Source organism: Argiope bruennichi, chromosome 9 (assembly GCF_947563725.1).
Source record: "Argiope bruennichi chromosome 9, qqArgBrue1.1, whole genome shotgun sequence".
Classification (NCBI taxonomy): Eukaryota; Metazoa; Arthropoda; class Arachnida; order Araneae; family Araneidae; genus Argiope; species Argiope bruennichi.
The window spans coordinates 85,001-107,500 of NC_079159.1; positions in this window are offsets into that span (position 1 = coordinate 85,001).

Genomic DNA, 22,500 nt, shown 5'->3' on the forward strand with positions numbered 1-22,500 from the left:
AGATAAGATCAATAGCATTATGGATCACTTCTTCCCAGGCAAAACCAACGAAGATAAAATTTTATTTAATTACACCCCTGATCACTCGGAGGCTCTCGATATATTAGATTTAGAACTTGTTTTCGGGAGCCTCAAAGGCGGCAAAGCCCCGGGACTAGACAAAATTGACTACCGCATGTGGAGAGCGGTTTTTAACATTGATAAAGATTTTATATTAGATATTTTTAATCTTTGTTTTTATCACAATTACTTTCCGGAGCGCCTCAGGAACGGCAGGGTCTTCTTTTTACTTAAAAATGGTAAGGACCCTGCCTTATGCTCTTCTTACCGGCCGGTTTGCCTTTTGTCAACGCTGGGCAAAATCTTGGAAAGATTATTTTCAATAAAACTCAATCGGTGGCTGGATCGTAACAAAATACTTCATGATAATCAGTTTGGATTTAGAGAGGGCCGCAGTTGCGATCTGGCCATCGATAAATTAATTGATAATATAAAATCTCGTGTTCAGGGAGAACATCTGGCCCTCATCTCCCTGGACATAAAATCAGCGTTCGACAATATGAACTGGTCGGTACTATTCGATATACTGGGGACAATCCGGATCCCAAAATTTTACATTAACTTCATTTATTTTTACTTGACAGAGAGGAAAATCTCCTTCACCAATGAAATTTTAACGGTGACTAGGTGGTGTTATAGAGGGTGTCCACAGGGATCCGTAATAGCCCCCACTATCTGGAATATCTATATCAACAATTTACTAAATTTGAATATCTCGGGAGTTTACATTCAGGCTTTTGCTGATGACCTGGCACTGGTGGTCGGTGGCCGCACTTCTCATGTCCTTTCAGACAATGTTAACACTACCTTAGCCACCGTCCACCAAAAATTAACATCCATAAAATTAAGACTTTCAACTGAAAAATGCCAGGCCATCGTTTTTAGAAGCCTGTCCTCCCGAAAATTTTCCAAAAGGAACTCCACTACCCTGAACCGCAAGCCTACCTATCGCATCGACGGCAACCCAATTAAAATTGGCGACAGTCTGAAGATCCTGGGAATAACCATAGATAATAAACTTACTTGGACCGCCCACATTTTGACACTAACTGAAAAGGCCCTTAACTTGACATCCAACTTCAATAGGGTGATTCAATCCAATTGGAGCCTAGACAATAAAATTGTAAAATTTTGGTATAACACCGTTATTGAAAAGGCCCTGCTCTACGGTTCTAGTATATGGGGCGGGGCCTTAACAAAAGCCCAAATATCTAGGCTCCATACTATACAGCGGATCTTTCTCATACGTTTCACCCGGGCCTATAGGACCACGTCCACCAACCTCCTAAACGTAGTCACAGGTATTCCCCCCCTGCACGTCGTGGCTCGCTCCGAATACATCCGATATCAGATCTGGGTACGTGGCTCTCCTCATTTTAATTATTTTATAGAGGACATTACTTTAGACAGAAATATTTTAATCAAGAATATTCCGGCCGCTCGGAGGGTGGTTACTCTTAAAGAGACCATTCCCGAGGCGGCCTATGAAATTTACACCGACGGGTCCAAATTGGATAACTCTACCGGATTCGCGGTATGTATTTTTAAAAATAATGAAAATATTTTAAACTTTACTTTTAAACTAAACTATTTTAACTCGGTATTCCAAGCAGAGCTGGCCGCAATTGGTTTCGCGGCTAGCTGGGCTGCCGGTGAAAACACCACCGCTAACATTTACACCGACAGCCTTTCCTCTATAGCCGCCTTAGGGAGTCACTACGCCAGATCTGAATTTGTCAACGAAATCAAAAAGAAATTGCTATTAATGAATAACTCGGTCGGCCTCAAGTGGGTGAAAGCCCACGTTGGTATCTTCGGAAACGAAGTGGCCGACCAATTTGCCAAAGAAGCCACGGAGTCGGGGGAACCGTACCCTATCCCAGCGCCCTACTCCTTCTTAAAAAGAAAAATTAAATTATTTATCACGGAGGAGTGGAGTCGATACTGGACCAGCTATGACTCTCCCTCCGGAATTAGGGCCAGGGAATACCTGGATAAGGTGGACGGACGGTTCCTAATTAATAATAGAATACTAATATATTTTCTTAGTGGGCACGGTCCATTCCCAGCGTATCTTCACCGCTTTAAAAAACTGGGCTCTCCACTATGCACTTGCCAAGAACTGGGAGACGCGGACCACTATGTTTTTAACTGTAATCTGACAAGAAACTTCCACCTTGTCCGACCTGCGTCTCCCCACAAAAGAGCCTGGTTCAACAACCTACTAAGGAATAAGACCGCTGTCGCCAAAATAGCCGAGGCTTTCAGGGTTAGTGCCAGAATCTGTGAGGAGCTGGCCCAATATGGGACACCAGAACGGGACTGATTGTTATTTTATGATGTCTTTTTTAATGTTTTTAAACACATTTTTATTCTTCAACCTTTTAAACATTTTTATCTCATATTAAATTGCAAGTGGTCCTGGATTACTAATTTTAACGTATAAATGAATAAAAACTCATTTTCATCCGTTTTGAACCCCGACCTTTTTTTTTACTTTGGACCATCTAATTATTAATTAAGCGTACATCTGATTATTTTAATTATTATAAACTCTTTCTTTTTAATCAACATTTTAAATACTTTGACGATAGTCCCGTTCACTCTTAACACCACCACTTATGTTTTTAATCTTTTTAAACTTTTAACTTACAAATTTAATTGATTTTACGGAATTCTTGACACCTTTATATAAGAATTTTACCTTTTTATTTTTACTTATTTTATTCATCGGACTCTTAATTACTGTTATTAACTTATTGAATTGTTATTTAACTTTTTATATATCTGGACGCATCTTTTTACCTTTTACACACCGCTCTCCATTGCCATATAAATGAGGTTATCCATAATCAACATCACAATACCATACTATTAAATAGTTCTCCCCACTTGCCCGCTTCGCTCGTTCAATCCTCCCCTGCTCCTCTCCATCTTCCCTCCCAAGTTGCTTGGGTTCAACATTTTAAACCAACTATTTTAAAACAATCTTTAAACAAACATATTTTAAACCATTTGAAACTTTTAGCAATTATTTTAACCCAAGACGTTTTCATAGATTTTATACCTTGACAGAATCTATTTTTACTCCTCTGATGCCAACTATGTCTCACTATTTTGTATAAAATCCCTTTTTAAATTATTACACATTTTATCATGATGAACTTATATATATATATTTTATGCATCTTTTACCCGAATGTGACTTAATGTAAAATCTGTATTTATACATTTTTTGCACCCGCCATTTACTTTAGGTTTTTAACATCAATTTTTACCTAAATCTGACTACATTATTTGTCTTATACTATTGTGACTTTTACCCGACTGTGACGCTGTTTTTACCGATTTCGACTTTTACCTGATCTTGACATTCTGTATAACCAATGTGACTTTTACCCGACTTTGACGTTGTGTTCTTGTTGTGTGTTCGTCCTGTTTTAGTGTTTTAATTGTATGTGTGATGGTTTTACCTTATTATGCTTTGTTTAAGTGAACTTAACTTTATATTAGCTTTTATAATTTACCTAGTGGCGGCCCTTGGTGGAGTGATGTGCGGACATTCATTTCTAACTGACACACTCACGGACTTTAAAATTATTTTAAGTGGAACACGGGACTGAAAGATTTTTTAAAAAATTTTTTCCCGATCGACCCCAACTGGTCGACCGGTGGTTGGATTAATAATATAAATAAACTTAGTATTTTTAAAAAAAAGACAAAAAAACCCCGCTTATCAAACACCAGTCTACTTCGGGGGCCCCCTGTGCTGCTCGCCTTGCCTACCCTGTAAAATAGGAAAATTCATTAAATTTAAAAATAAAAATCAAACCTATAAACTAGGGAGTTTGATGATGGGTGAGGTGAGTAATGAGATGAAATTAGGGGGCCTTAACCACTATTTAATATAATTATTCCGTTAAGAAAAATAAATAAAAATACAACCTGTGTTCCGCTGCTCTTCATCAATCGCTATCTTCTTCTTCTAAGGACAAAGGCACAATAACATATGTACATAAATAAAAAACTATTATCACTAAAAAATTAAATCTAGGTTTCGCAGTTAGTCGCGTTCTACGCGGCGAGCACTCCTCCTCCATCCTGGCCCGCACGGAAGTAAGCGCTTGGCAGCATGCTTTTATACTGTTCATTTCCTTTTAAAAATTTTAAATTATATTTTTAAGTATTTTTATACCTGTTATCACTATGCTGCTTCAACTCCCCTACTGAGGGTTGAGAATGTTAATTTTAATAAGCATCCTGTCTTTTTAATCAGTTCATGTCTTTTAATTACTGCCCCTGTTTTGGGCAATGCCTGTAAACTCTTTTTAGAATTTTAATAAATCTGTCCGGATGCTGGGCTGATCTGGCGGGCCTTCCGGCTGCTGGGGCTGATTCTCGCCCCGGGACGTCGTTTCTCGCCTTACACCCAACTCGGGTAGGCTGACGTCCCGTGGGATGGCACTTTCCAATCCCCAGCACGAAGGAGGTTCAACGGGTTACCCAGTCCTTTCGGACAGGGAAAGCACACGCTGATTCCTTCAATGTAGCGCGCGTGCGGCCCCGGACATCTAAGGGCATCCCAGACCTGTTATTGCTCTGTCTCGTGCGGCTAAACGCCGCTTGTCCCTCTAAGAAGAACGTCCCACTACAAGAGGATGGGAACGTCTATTTAGTAGGCTAGAGTCTCGTTCGTTATCGGAATTAACCAGACAAGTCGCCCCACCAACTAAGAACGGCCATGCACCACCACCCACAGAATCAAGAAAGAGCTCTTAATCTGTCAATCCTTCCTGTGTCCGGGCCGGGTAAGTTTTCCCGTGTTGAGTCAAATTAAGCCGCAGGCTCCATTTCTGGTGGTGCCCTTCCGTCAATTCCTTTAAGTTTCAGCTTTGCAACCATACTTCCCCCGGAACCCAAAAGCTTTGGTTTCCCGGAAGCTGCCCGGCGTGTCATTTGAGGAACACAGCCGGATCGCTGGCTGGCATCGTTTATGGTTAGAACTAGGGCGGTATCTGATCGCCTTCGAACCTCTAACTTTCGTTCTTGATTAATGGAAACATTCTTGGCAAATGCTTTCGCAGTAGTTCGTCTTGCGACGGTCCAAGAATTTCACCTCTAGCGTCGCAATACGAATGCCCCCGTCTGTCCCTCTTAATCATTACCTCGTGTTCCGAAAACCAACAAAATAGAACCGAGGTCCTATTCCATTATTCCATGCACAATTATTCAGGCGTCGCGCCTGCTTTGAGCACTCTAATTTTTTCAAAGTAAACGTGAGGGTCTCCGCCCACAACCGGTGAAGATCATAGACAGAAGCCCCCTGAACGCTCGGCAGCGAACAGTAACCACCGGTAGGCGGACCGTCCGGCCGGAGCTGAGATCCAACTACGAGCTTTTTAACCGCAACAACTTTAATATACGCTATTGGAGCTGGAATTACCGCGACTGCTGGCACCAGACTTGCTCTCCAATGGATCCTCGTTAAAGGATTTAGAGTGTACTCATTCCAATTACGGGGTCTCAAAAGAGTCCCGTATTGTTATTTTTCGTCACTACCTCCCCGTGCTGGGAGTGGGTAATTTGCGCGCCTGCTGCCTTCCTTGGATGTGGTAGCCGTTTCTCAGGCTCCCTCTCCGGAATCGAACCCTGATTCCCCGTCACCCGTTACGACCATGGTAGGCGCGTAACCTACCATCTACAGTTGATAAGGCAGACACTTGAAAGATACGTCGCCGGGACGAGCCCGTGCGATCAGCCCAAAGTTATACAGAGTCACCACAAGAGACGGACACGAGGCCCGATTGGTTTTGGTCTAATAAAAGCGCTCGTTCCCGAAGGTCGGAGCTCTGCTGCATGTATTAGCTCTAGAATTGCCACAGTTATCCAAGTAGTAAGGTACGATCCAAGGAACCATAACTGATTTAATGAGCCATTCGCGGTTTCGCCTTAATACGGCATGTACTTAGACATGCATGGCTTAATCTTTGAGACAAGCATATGACTACTGGCAGGATCAACCAGGTAACTTCCATCGTTCATACGAACGTTCGGAAAATGCACTCCGAATCCTTACATTTCACGAGTCGCGACATTTTCAGTCGCGGGGGACGCCTCGACTACGGAGGATCCCTCAGTCAATCTCGCTTTTTGTGTAGGTATTCCCCGTGCAATCTACAGAGGTTCTATAGTCTCACGACTTCCCCGACGGCTTCAACGCCGCGGGGCGAGTGCGGAGGCATCGAGAAGATATGTGCGCTGGACACAGATGCAGAAAACCAATCAATTCCTTTAAGTACGGTTCTGCTCGTCGCGTCAACGGCACGGGGGCCGAGCCGCTCGCAGAGAGGCTGAGATAGTTTGGAAGCGGCCAGAAAGACGGAGAATACCTCCCCGCCGATCGCAGCCTTCGTAGCAGAAGAATAACACCCTCTATCCCGGAGGCAGCGTCCGACCGACCCATAAAGAACCGAGAACCGATCCGATCGGGCACGACAGACCCACCGTCAACGTTAGAGGACCGCTTTCCCGGAGGTAGCCAACCGGTACTAACAACCCAATCCCGTTGCCGAGACCCAAGACAGGTACGCGAGATTACGACGCGTTTTTAAAACGCATTCTGTCTCGCGATCGACCACTGTTTCCAGCAGTCACCTGCTACTCATATAGGGCTACGGACGATCCCTTATGTTCCGCTCGTGATCGCGAGTGGCGCGCGCTTCGCCCAGCCACCAGGCGACCGGAAGAAGCCGCCGCGGGCGAAAATAATAAAAATTGTGCACTGGCAACCCGTTTCGCCAAACTAGTGCGACGTAGTATTTAGCGCTCTTCTCGGTGATTGGACTTTGAAGAAAATCGCGACTTCTCCCCTATTTGCATTTAGAAGGAAATCTCGGGTAGCGACTTCTCACTTTCTCGTGCTCCGGTATCGGACTTTGCAGAAAATCTCACATCGTCGGACTTTGACGGAAAACTCGCGAAGCGACTATCACCTTATCGCGCGTTCTGATTTGGACTTTGCTGAAAAACGCGACTTCTCACATCGTCGGACTTAGTAGAAAATTTCACCTTATCGCGTGCTCCTATTAGGACTTTGCCGAAAATCGCGCATCTCTGTTTTTCCTTAAAATGTTTACATTTTGACTTTTCTTTAATTACTTTTTGTGAATTTTTATTAAAATGTTGATATTTATGAAATTGTTTCTGAATTTAAAATGTCAAGTAACATGTTAATTCACTCAAATACAAATTTATAGAGCTTTAAATACGCTGAAATTAAGTTAAATACCTGTATTTGCAGAATGTATTCTTATTTAGAACTCAATTTGGTGTAAATATTATAAAAATAATGAAATAAAACCTTCAAATGTTGTTAAATACTTGATTCAAACCTAAAAGTAGGTCAAGCACTTAAATTCTAGTAAATTAAGATAAATGTCTGGTAAAGTTCATATTTATATGCATTCGAAGAAAGAATTCAAGTGTTCTTTGAAGTAATTCTTATTTACAACTAAATTTGGTGTAAAGAATGTCAAATTAGTGAAGTAAAAGCTGTAAATGTTCTTGTATACTTCATATGAACTTCAAAGTAGGTCAAATTGTGTTAATGAATGCACAAGTTGTTTAGTTTCCTTAATACAATGTGTAATGTATCTTCTAAATTCTTTAAGCAGTGTAAAAAATGAAATGTCTTTCAAATTCTAACAATTTCTACTGTAAATACTGAGTTAAGTACAAATACTGTCTGTTAATATGTTAAATTGAATATATAATTGAGTGCAAGCTTTAATATAAATGTATTCCTTCATGTAACATTCAATATCAATCATTTGTGAATGAATGTTTTCATTCAGTTAATTACTGCGCTGAATCTTTCACTAATGCAAAAAATTTCATGATATTGTAAACTTACATTCATGTAAAAATTGTGTTAAATGTAAAGATATTCTTATACTCTGATAAATACAAATATATGGCTTGTATATTCAACTTACTAATGCATAAGAGTATGATTTCTTACTGCATTTTTTGTGTATAGTGATAAACATTCATCTTCCTTCATGTTTCATCTAGTATCAATTATATTGTTCATTTATTTGACATTTAGCTTCATGGTTAGTCACTTGTGAAATGTTTACTCATACTGCAAGTTGTTTTCATAATTCGTGTTGTGTGAAATGAAAAGAAATCATTATATTATGTAAAATTAAAACATACAATTTAGATATTCAAAACATTAGTGCTTATTACTTGTGGAAAGAAGTGATATGAAGAGGTAACAGTTGTATAAAGAAAGCTCAAGTCTTAAATGAATGTGTAATGTTACTTTGCAAAGATATGGTTTGTAAATTCAACAAATTTCTGCATAAAAATGTTATTACCACCTATATTTTGTGTGCAGATTCTTTATGTACTATTTACAATCAAAGAATGCATACATTTCTTCAAATATTTCATCAAGAATCTATATGATTATACTCAGTATGTCTGTAAGCTTCATCTTTAATCAGTGTGAAATGTTTCATCATATAACAGGTTGTTCTAATTATTAAATGTTGTTTATAATGTAAGGAAATCTTCATCTTCAGGTAAATACAATTTATAGATGCATATTACTTGTTCAAACAAGTTGGCTGTAATGTAATGAATGTATATTGTTTACTTTCACTGTAAATGTAACCATTTTCTAATATTAATGTTGTTTTCATGTACAGCATTCTCTTGTTAATGTTTAATTTTATGTTATATTCTGTTTAATACAGGCATAAAGCTTGTACATCCAATACATAAATGATTTAGAGTCCTTTGTACAACTATAATTTATGCGTGGGTTCCTATTTCTTCAAACAACATTTACATTCAAAGAATGTTTCATCTTAACTAAGCTTCATCTTCAAACTGTGCAAAATGTTAACATTGTTTACTTGTAATACAGTGTGAAATGCAATACCTTTCTCCTATTTCCTGTTGTTTATGTTTAATCTTGTTTAAAATGTGACTGACATACTTATTTCATGTTAAATACAAACATATAGTTTGTGGATTCTACTCATAGGTGTTTATTACTTGTTCAAACAGATTATGTAAATAGATAATACTTATATGAAGAATGCTTACTATAAAGTACATGTGTCATTTTACCTTACACTGAAATTTTAACCTCTATCTAATATTAATGTAAAATTTATATGTATTTATTCATATAAACATTATGTGAAGTGTAATGTCATACTTATATTGTGTTAAATAGAGGCATACATTATTAAGATTGTTATTTCCAATTCTAATTAAAGTATATCTCCTTTATACAATATTTACAATGAATGAATACATAGATTTCTTCAAATGTTTCATCCAGTATCTATATTAATATGTTCAGCTTCTTATTTACTTAATGAGAAATGTTTCTACATGTTACAAGTTGTTTTTAAAGTTCAATGTCATGTAAAATGCACTGTAATATAGTTTGAAGCTGCAATATGCAAGTGATTATTACATGTTGAAACAAGTTATATGAATATGTTTGTATAAAAGCCCAACCTGTGTGTAATTTTACATTACTGAACAATTGTACACTCTAGATGTTGTAATGCATTCTTTTGTTCATGTGAAATGTTTCATTCATTATACATGTAAACACTGTATCAAATGGAACATTACAAATTACTTACATTGTGTTAAATACAGGCACAAAGTTTGAACATTCAATGAAGTTATTCAGTGAATTCAAAGAAGTTATTAAGAGTGTTTTTTACAACTGCAATATGTCTGCAAGGTTCTTCTTTCTTCATACAGTGTTTACAATAAGAATACATTAATTGCTTCTCATGTTTCATCAAATGTTTAAGTTAGCATGTTCTTTAATCTATATGAAATTTACCCATTTTTACATTTAGTGTTATGTGAAATGCAATAAAATACTTATAAACTGTTAACTATAAACATACAAGTGCATATAACTTATATATGAAGTTGCATATAAAATGATTATTCTGTAAAACATTGTAATTGTCATCTTCTTTTTTTTAAATGTAAACATTGTTAGAATAATGTGCTAAGTACAAACACTAAGCTATTATTTTCAACATTTCAGTTAATTCTGTTTGTCGAAACAAACATCCACATTAAACTATGTCAGTTACTTGTAAGTTTTATTAATGTAAAGAATACTCAAAAAGTGTCAAATGTACTTGTTATTTAGGAAAGACATCTTACATGTTTAAATATTAAAAAGGTTAATGTGTAAGACAGTTACATGCTGAGTGGTTTATATTTCCAATATCATTTCTGTCACATATCATTGATATCAAAAAGACATAAATTGTCTCTTATGTGTACACAAACATTGTAACAACCATCTGAATGCTAAACATGTAAGTGCATACCACATATAAAGCTGCATGTAAAATGATAATTCTTTAATTAATGCAAAACATTAACAAACATAGAAATTGTCATTTCTTTATGTTAATGATGTGTGAAATGTTTCTAATGTGCTAGGTTACGATTTTCAATAATTCAGTAAATACTGTTTGTCGAAACAAGCTTACGCATTAAACTATCAGTTACTTGTAAGGTTTATTCTTGTAAATAACAATTAAATAATGTCAAATGTACTTGTTATTGAGAAAAGAACACATACAAGTTTTTATATTATAAAAATAAATGTATAAATACAGTTATATAATTATATATTGAATGGTATATCTTTCCTTCACCATTTCAGGCACAAACCATTGAGATCAAACTAACTTATATTAACCCTGACATGTACACAAACATTATAATAACCATTTCAATGATACATTGTTTCAGATTTAAACATTTTCTGTGTTAATATTTGTCTGAAATTCAATGAATGCACAGTTGAGTACAATAAAGTCAATTCCATTTTCAAACATAATGCATGTGCACTATTAACATTATTATTAAAAAGCATTAAACATAACAAGATACATTAACTTCAAATTACTATTAAATTCACTATCTTTAAAAAGTCATAAATTAAATGTAATGCGTTTTTTTCATTGGTAGTTCTTAAATCTGGTGAAAATGATCTGTGTATATGTAACGATGAAGAATATTCTGTGTTGAAACATGACATGTTTGTATGAAAATAACTAAATTACCTTATCCATAATGTTAATAAAATTAGGAATGTAGTAAAACTCTTATTATCAATGAAAATTCATTTTCTGATGTACTATATCTACATTTTTTTAAAAATATAAGTAGTGCACACTGCAACTTGAATGTCACCGAGGAATCCTCGTAACAATTCTCTACTCACAAATGTGAAAATGATAACTTTTCTAACCATTAACATCATTATTATCCTCCTTCAAAGCATGTGTGTTTCAAATTAAAACACTTTTTATGAAAATATTTATGAAATTTTGTCTAAAATTCAATAACACTGCATTTCAGTACAACGAGACAGAAGAAATCCTATTCTAAAGCATAGTTCAAACATAAAAAAAGTTATGTAATCTAAAAAATTACTAATAAATTCAGATTTCTTATATAGAAAAGAAGTGTAATTAATATATATTTTAATTGCTATCAATTTAATTTGGTAAAAATGGTATGTGAATATGCAAGGATGAATAATGTTCTACGAAGAAACATTGCAAGTTTGTATTAGATATTCAAATTCATTTAAAATCCTTAATGTGAAAAAAAATATTGAATGCAGTGTACCCAAATATTCATAAAAGTCCTATTTTTAAAACTATTACAGTTCATACTTGGACTAAAAAAAAAAAAGGAGCAGACACTGTTAATTGAATGTTGTCGTGGAATCTTCGAAACACTCTTTTGTTTACAAGTGTGTCAAATACAGTATTCATAAACTTAAATCCACTTACCTCACTATGATCCTTCTTCAATGAAGCAAATATCAAAACACCTTGTTAATGAAGAGATTTTAATACTATTATTCACATATATCATTTGTTCTTCATTGTTGCCTTTAATATTGTTGATGTAACAATGTGTTGAAAAGTATTAAGAACAATATTCACTGTTGCTTACAGTTAGCTAAGAATAATAGAATCATAAATTGTTACTGGGCATCATTGTTGATGTAACAATGGATTTAATAGTGTTCATAACTATACTGTCCATTTAGTCTCTAAAGAATTCATAAATTGCATGTATTTAAATAGTAACAATTAACTATTCATGGAAATAATGAATTAACACCTAACACAGTAAACAATATGCTATTTAACATTGTGAAATCAGTCAAACTCCTATCCGAAAACTCAGTGTAGAAATGCTTCCTATGGATTTTCATCAAAACAAGTCTTTTCCACTAAAATTCTTTGAATGAAAATTGAAACAGCTTTCATATATGTTGTCTTCCAGCATCTCTTTGTATGAAGAAAATGATCAACACATCATTTCAGAAGAGTGACATCTATGTTCCAGTTTGTCTTCTCTTATCTTCAGTTGAAAGTAAAGGTTGATTTTTTGTTGTCATTTACACTGTACACAAACTTCATCTTCTTTCTGCTATAAAACTGCTTCATATAACTATACATTCTTCTTCCATGTTAGAGCATAACAAAGTAGATATCTTTTCAAAATTTCTTCATTTCATTCATAAAAAATAGGATATGAAGTTCAGTTGACATGCCTTCACTCATTGATAACTGCCATCAGAAGGGGGGGGGGGGAATCCTAAATGCCCATTCAATATTCAGACTTCATCTTTACAAAATAAAGTTGTTGATGAGATAATAACACTCTTTCACCTTCAACTACACTTGCTAGGATGATGTAATCACATTATAAACAATTAAATTGAATATCCCAAGTAATCCAAATATGGAAAATCTATATAAACAAAGACTACCAGAAATGAAATAATAATCAACAAAAACATTTAACTTCTTCTCATACGTAGAAATTATCAACTTCAATGTCACATAATCTTCAATAAGTTAATCACCAGCATGCAATTCAAAATAATCACAACACAACAACAGCTATTCAAGATTTGCCTCCACCAAAAACCATTAAGTGCAGTGAACCAAATAATCTGCTTTGCCAAAATGAAACCTCTTACAAAATCAAACACATTAAATTGAACAGTGCAAATTATTTCCAAAAAATTCCCAAGCATTAAAAATTTAAAAACCATGTAAAAACTTAAGTGACGAGCAATACCGGCAGAGTACAAAAACCACACACAACACCAAACAAACACCATTTCTGCTAATATTTCTTTATAAAATTGAATCAAATATCTGAAACTGTGTAAATTTCAAACAGTATTCTTAACAGAATGCATAAATATAGTATGAAAGTAATACAGTATGCCAACAATCAACCCGCATGTGCATACATGACTAAAATTTATAACTCAACTAAACTAACCAATATACTATTTTTCAGTGAAATCTCTCACAGGATAGCAATTATGAAATTGAATTCTGCAAACTATTGGGAACTTATTTACCATTTAAAAAGTAGACATTCAGAAAAACTCACATTTTCTAAACACTTGGGTGTAAAAACCGACAACATGCATAACCAAAACAAGACCACAGAAACTTGGAAGATAAGTTCATTGATAATTTTTTAATTTCTAAAGGAAACTTCTGTTCACTGTCATATGTAAAATAATATGAATGTAAAAATGCATTAGGAATTTAAGAAATATGCATAACAACACATCAAGACATGGTACAGTGAATATGTGAAAACATAAACATTAAGATTTATATTAAATTTGCTAAAAACACTTCTACTTTTCAACAATTAACTTAATTAATATGAAATATATGTTATGTATCAAAGCTCAATGCATATAAACAATGTTATGTGTTAGTGTGTAAAAATGTAAACAAACAAACAAAACAGTACTGATGAAGCAACATTTATTTACATAGGAAAAACAATAATGAATATACTAATTCAAATTATATAGAAATAAATTTAGTAAGCAAATATATCAGCTACACATGAAAGATGTGCAATAAAAAGAAAAAATGGAAAGAATATGTACTTGGACACTGCTCGACAGGATTCGAGCAATCCAATACTATTCAAATTAAAAACAGAAACAAATTTCTACTAAATAGACTTGAAATGAGGAAAAACACAATTAAATGAAGGGAGAAAAAACAACAACAATGAATTGATTTTTGTTTTCACTAATTTACAATAAATAGGCTTAAATTAAAAGTTGGCATTCTTAAAGAGGGGGGGGGGGGGGTGTGCACACTGTGAAACTGAATTCAGTCTTATTGTTAGATTTTAAATCTTCAACTTTAAAAAGAAATGTCAGTATAATTTCAATCAATAAATAAATCATTTTCCAATACTAATAACAACTCTTATAATATAAATAACCTGAATTACTTAAACACAGTACAGCGAAGAAGAGATATCGAGAGAACAGTATACATTGCTAGTAAAAAAATTATTAACTATACACTAATAATAACAATTAACTAAACAGTTTAATCATGAATATATGCATAACTTACAATACTATATATTTTTCTTTTTCTAACCTTGTAACTAACCAATACCTTTGTGCCTTTATCTGAAGAGAAAACACTCAATGATTTGTTCCTTTAAGATAACAAACAAGCCTTTTAATTTCACGATTAATCTGTACTATTTTACTTAATATTATTGATTATAATAAAATTCTTTGTATATATTTAGGTTACACTAAAATCAAATAAGTTAAATTATCATGAAACTATTAATAAATAAACTAATTCACTGCACATAATAAAAATATAGTTGCAAAATTAAATAATAAACAGTATAAACTTTAACAATTACTGAAACTGATTGTTATCACTTCAACACTGTAGTAAAATTATACTATAGCAAAGCATTTTATTATGAATTGAGCAGTCAATAATATTAAATAACTGAATAAAATTAACCATGCACCAAGTCATTTATAAAGGAAATTGATTTCTTATTCATTACATAAAAGGGTTGTGTATGTTATTAAGTAATACTAAAGCAAAAGTACTACACTATACTAGAATAAGAAGTGAAAAATCAATATAAATAAAACTAAATCTAAATTGTAATATTAATATACACCAAGTCAATAGTAAAGGAAAATGATTTCTTGTATCTATGAACAATTAGATTACAAAAGCAAAGTACTTCATCATACGTGAGAAACAAAAGTGGAATAGCAATTAATGAAAAAAAGCTAAGTATTAATAAAATGAAATGTATAAGTGAATTCATTACTAAATCAAATATGCATCCAGTTATTACAAGAAGAAATTTATTTCCAATTCATATTATGGAAGGGTTATATAATTAAATTTTTCTTGTATTAAGAAAATAAAGGATGCATAAATTTCAATATTGAATAAAAATGCCAATGTTTTTAAGATGTATCATCACTACGTTCAAAATTCATATTACAGAAGTTATAACATAGATAACAAACATACATATAAAAAAATAAACACTTACCTTGCAATTTTTATGTTCCTTCTTAAAGCAAAATTAATTTCACTGTCACAAATTTCAATTCTCATGAAGGATAAACCAGTGAAAGCATTCCATTCTTGTTAAAATTAATCAAAAAATGTGCTAAAAAAGAAGTCGCAACATATGGAAGTTGAAGGTCAATGAATGAACTTCAAACTTTTCTAGCACAGATAGAAATATTTCTCAGGATGACTTTCACACATATCATCCGGGAAATTCACTCAGCTTCGACTAGTTGCTAAAAATCATCATACACAAACACTTCGGAATTAGAATTCATCACAGATGAAAACAAAATTAAAATCTTCTTCAAACCTCTCTCGCACACAAAGACATTCTTTTCGGCAGTTTCTCTTTTAATCTTGAAACACACGCAATCCATAAAACTCATTCTTGAAGAGGAAATCCGCTCAGTAAATATGCAAAACATCCATCTACAAAAGAAAAAAAAAAATTAATTAGAAATTAAAAAAGATTTCTAGAAAAGCACAAACAATGGAAGAGCACACACGCCGACAACCAACGGACAAATGAAATTCAAATGAAGAGCCGTTGAAATCAGTTCGGTTAACAGTTAATCAGGATTAAACCGCCTAGCAAAGAAATAATTAAGATTGCGATCACATGTTCGGATCCCATCGAACCAATCAGTGGTGTAGGATGACTTACTCACCATGACCGCTACGGTGTCTATTCAGTTTCCAATAATAACAACTCATTTCATGAATGGCAACATTGTACATTTACTTCCCCTCCCGAAGAGAAAAATGACAACAAACTTTTTATCTATCGGAACTGATTGTTACATTTTTTTTTTTAATTTTAGAAAAGGAATTTTAAACAGAAGAATTTTAATTTCAGTTACTCATCGGAACTTTTTTTTTTTCTCTTTTCTTCATATGCATTTAAGATTTTCTTTTACCAAATACATTTTTATTTTATTTTCCTTATAACATTTATTATTATTAATTTTTTAAAAATGTCAAACAGAAGTCTATACATAAGAATTTTTTTTTTTTTTTTCAATATTTTCAGTCAAGTGCAATACACAACTCATGAATTAAATTTAAAGGAGGGAAACTTTAGAAATGATTATTTTCACCATAAAAATATTAAATTCAATATAATACTGTCAAGCATTTAATGGATTAAATACATTGGAAGGAAATGTATACTTTTAAAGGTGAGGAATGTAAATTGGGGGGGGGGGGGTAATAACCAGTTTTATAATAAAAAATAAGAATTATCACTTTCATAAACAATATAAGCTCCAAATGTAAACTTAAACTCATTTTGTTATTCATTAGACCTACTAATCCCAAAATTCCTTACTAGCTAAATAGATGCAATTAGATGTATTATAACTCATTTAAAGTAAAAGAAAAGATACAAACCTACAGTTCACATGAAGAAACAATTATGCACTTAATTTTTCATAAAATTTCATATTGATAAATGTTAAAATTTTCTGCAAAACAGAAACAAACAAATTAGCATCATCAAAACAGTACATTTTGATATCATGTCACATACATAAACAAATCTTTCACACTGTGATTTTACATTCAAAAAGCAAGTAATGAAGGTTTTCACACTTCAATATCCAAATAAATTTCAAAAACACAAAGGAAATATGCAGTTGGGTGATGAAGCTTGCATAAATGTACAAAGCAAAATTTAAAAATATGAATTTTATGTGCAAAACAAAAGTAAGGTGGGAGTGGTCATGCAATTCATATATAGACAAAGCAGGATTAACAAAACACTATATAAACTTAAAATCATCTTATAAGAACATTACACTGAACAATATTTTGTTTCAAGGATATTAACATTTTTATGTCTTTTCTGCAACTTACCTGGTTGCTACTTTCAAAGCAGAACTACCAATTCATTTGTAGAACCAGAAAATAAAAAAAAATTTTGAAAGAAAGCAGAAGCGTTTCATTTTACTAACAGTTTTTGTTTTTATAGCAACCAGAGAATATGGGGGGGGGGGGGAATGAACTACAAATGCTATGAACCATGCAAAGCTTAAAATTCTTCAAAGCGTGTCCAAATAATAATAAGATATATCATACTCATTATTTTTTTTTATTTAAAGAAAGTGACATTATCAAGACATTAGTAAAGTAAGCAGTGGTAATCTTAGTTTAATGCAATTGAAGGAAAAAAAAAAAAAAAAACTTTTATAACAAATAATAATTTAAGTAAGCAGTGGTAATCTTAGTTTAATGCAATTGAAGGGGAAAAAAAAAAAAAAAAAAAAACTTTTATAACAAATAATAATTTAAGATATTTATTATTCAATACAAAATAAAATATTTGTTTTCGAAAAAGATTTCAAAGAAATCATAACCAAATCAATTGTAAACATTGTTTTTTATGTGCTTCACTGAATTTAAAATGTTTCAGTGAATTTTTGTATTACATGAACTTGTTAATCACTGTTTCAGAGAATGTCAACAAACCACCAGTCACTTTCCTTTAATATTCTAATACGAATATTTCTATAGAATAAACACGTGTTAATGAGTAACTAACTTTATACAATAATAAATTTTTAGCCTTATACAATAATAAAGAATAAAACAAATTAACCTATTATTAAATGCATTTTGAAAAAGTAACTGACACATATATAAACAGGATTGAAAGAAAAAATAAAGCAATATTATCTTGATCAATTGATATAATGTGATCCGTTAAGACATCAGAAACACAAAGCAAACTAGAACATGCAGAATGGATAAAAAAATGCATTCAAATGCCATTCTGACAGCTGTCACACCACACCAACACTATACAGATAAAGTCATTGCAAACAAAACATCTATAATTTCATACGCATATATATATGAGGCATGAAACCAAAAGCAATAACATTAAAAAAATTTAAACTTCAATTAATGAACATGAAATTAATAGTACAGCAGGAAGAAAAGCTTTTTAAAAATAAACAAAATAACATCTTTTAAATGGAATAAAAGAAATCTTATATGACCATTTTTTTAAAACTATTCCAACGTTCACTGTAAAAACAAAATTATCTCTTTAGTTCTTAGAAAATATAAATTAAAATATTACACTAAACACTATAAGAAAAAAAAAAAAAAAAATCAATGGGGGAGGGGTAATTAAATCATAAATTGCTAACTCAATATTGTCCGAATCAATACAGAAATTTATGGAACATGTTTTTTTACTAAATTATAAAAATACAAGGCACATGAATTACATATGGAAATGAGCCAAAATTGTATCCTGCATATTTCAACACCACACCAACACAGTGAATGCGTGTGTGAGGATTGAAAGACACATGCAAGCAAAAGAGAAACCAAATATATAATTTAACAAAGTTGATTTCATAAAAGTTGTTTTCTCGTTAAATAACTTTCACGGTCAAAAGAACAAATTTGGAAAAGAAGACTCATTCCTTATTCACCAAAAATTTAAGTTTCAAACATTCAGAAATGATTTGAGCACTCACTCTCAAAACAAATCAAATACTAATTTGTAATTATAAATTATACACATTGCTGCAAGGACTGTACAGCATTAAAAGGAACAAAATTATTGTGTGTGTGTGGGGGGGGGGGGATGACATTCTGAATGATAATAGTAATTTATTGAGCATGTCATATAATGAACACACAAAAGTATGAGATGAGAAAAATGCATATGGAAATAAATTCAAAGGAAATACAACAGCTTCCACACCACAGGAACATATTGAATGGAATCGATAAAATGAAAACATCTTAAATTTCATAAAAAAAAATAAATAAAAAAAATGCAACATAAAATGATATCGAATATTAAAAGATGTGAACTGATAAATCGAAATGGAATGAACACTAGATGGGGGGATTTCACGCACAAAATTCAAATTTAAATTTGCAATTACAAAAAGGCTCCCTCTAAAAACAAAAGTGGTAAGTAATTTATAAAATACTAACAAAAACGTTCACTTATTTACGAAAACAGGAGATGCTGCATACTGTTAATTTAATATTGTCGGAATCAATAGAGAAATTTAGATAATATACTTCTGTAGTGAATTGTGAAGACACACTGTACATAAATTACATATGTAAACGAACCAAAATTGCATGCTGCATACTTCCACACCACACCAACACAGTGAAAATGTGCAGGGGGGGGGGGATATACATGCAAGTGAAATTGGCAGGCCAAAGTATAATGGGGTGAATTTGTGTAAAATGCACACACAACTTTAATTAATGTCTAATATTTATACACACACACACAATATTTTGAAAACAAAATTAATTTTTTATGCACCACAACTTTATGCAATTCCAGATGTTTCAATCATTTAGAAAAGATTTGATCATTTTCCATGAAAACAAAACAAAATAAATTGAATTCATTTCACTACTATCAGCACAAAATTGTAATTGGGGGGGGGGGGGAGGGATGGTCAAAAGATGCATGCAAGCAAGAGTGACAACCAAAAATATAATTAAAAGAAAGTTTATTTCACAAAAGTTGTTTACTCGTGATATTATTTCCACATTCAAAACACAAATTGGGGGGAGGGGGGAAGTATTTTTCATGCACTCAAAATTTATAAAAAATCAGAGGTTTCAAGCAATCAGAAATGAATTCAGAATTCACTCTCAAAACAAAACAAAAACAAGCAGTTCATTTTTCAATTTGATTTCATTTAAAAGAAATATATGTAACCAAAAAAATTAATTAACATTAAGAGATGCGAACTAATACATCACAATGAAATTAACACTAGAAAAAAACAGTTGAAACTTTAAAAAATAGGGGGGGGGGGGGTAAGAATTTAATGCACAAAAACCACATTTAAATTTGTAATCAGAAAAAGGCTCCCTCTAAACCAAAATAGGTTATTATTTTAGAAAATACTTAAAAGAATGTTCAATTAAAATCGGTCACTACAATACCAAAGTTAATTCTCGAAAACAAGAGACATCAATTCAAATTTGTCCGCATCATTACTGAAACTTATGCTTCTTCTTTATTGAATTGTAAAGACACCACGTACATAAATTACATATTGAAATGAACCAAAATTGCACTCTGCATACTTCCACACCACACCAACATAGTGAAAGTGTGCAATGGGGGGGGGGGGGAGACATGCAACTCAAATTGAAAGCCAAAAGTGTAACGAAGTGAATGTGTGTAAAATACACATGTAATAAAAATTGATGTCTAATATATATAGACTAAAGGAAATTTATTTGCTTGTGTTATTATTTTCACGGTCAAAACACAAAGTTTTGAAAAGAAAATGTATTTTTTTATGCACCAAAAATTTATGAAATTCCAGATGTTTCAATCATTTGGAAAGGATTTCAGCACTCGCTCTCAAAACAAAACAAAAAATAGTCATTCATTTCAAAAGTATCAGTACAAAATTGTAATTTCGAATAACACGCCTTGCTGAAAGGACTGTACTTCACTTTTTAGTAATTTAATAGAAAAAATTTTTTTGGTCAGAATTATTTAGATTTGTAGATAGCAAGAACTTATCCACGTTACCACTCAATGAATGCTGAATTGTTTTGCAATTCTAAAAAAACAAAGTGAATGCAGATTATGAATCTATTTAAGAATGAATAGGAATTTATCCACAAATTGAAGAACACAAAGGAAGAAAATTTGGAAATGAAACAGTAAAGTTTTAATGTGTCACAAAAAGGGCTACCTATACTACCAAGGAGATTACTTAACGAGAAACTTGGTACGCAATTAAACATAACAGGTTTATTGAAGTGATTGGAATCAAAATTACAAAATCAGATATAATGAAAAATCTGAACGTAAACACTAAAAGCAGATATAAAAGAAACTGATGATGTTATAAGATTTTAATACAAACTACAAACAAACCATTGAAAATTTTTTTAGAAAAACTTACCCATTTTCCAACTGCAGTAGCTTTTGCAATTTTTTTATTCTATTGCTTTCTCAACATATCAGAATGAGCCAAAATTCCTGAATCACATGGCAGAATTGAAATAACTATATAAATTTTATTACAGTTTTTTGTAACAACATCTCAAGATTATGTTTGGAAAACAATTTTGACACGTCATAACAAAACACCAATGGTAGGATAATCTGACATATAACTCAATTGCTCACATTCATCATTTCACTTTCGATTCTAAAACAGTAATCACTTTCCTTCCAAAAGAAATGTCCGTCGAAAACAGTTGTTGACATGCTACAGTGTTAAACCCAAAATATTCCAAAAGAAGCGTTAGAAAAAGGAATAAAATGACGCAATTTAGCACCCGGTTGGCGTTTTTTTTTTTTTTTCTTTTTTTTTTTCCCGCACTGCACTTCTGGTTTTCTAATTGCTAAATAAAAAGAACACTTACAGAATTCGACGACTACAATATGATAAAAAGACACTTCCTATTTTTAACTGGTAAAATAAATACTAACTACGGAACAGAAAATTTGAAAAAGAACGACCGATTAAGTTACACGCCATTTCATTTCTTTCCGTTGAAAAACAAACTCTTTTGCATCCTCTGTTCGAAGTGATAATTATCGTCTGTAGCAGGGAACGAGAATGAAATAATGAGTTATAAAATATACACCATTCTAAAATACACAAAGGAAAATTGCAAATAATATTCCGTTTAAAAGACCGCCATCGAAGTTCAAGAAATGAATTTCAACAGACACGGTCACAGTTCCTTTTGAAGCAAAATCGAGCTGCAAATCGTCTGCCAATCAAAAAACAGGAAAAGTATCCTGGGACGCTAGAATACAGCCTCTACAGATTCAAACTTTTTCACTTTTCAGTATTGGCAATTGTTTTTAAATTGTAACGTTTCGTATCCGAATTATTTATGATCCTATCCGAAAACGTTTCTCAGAAATAGGATATCATTTTCCACAATTATTTTTTAATGCATACAATCCACTTGATACGTTGCA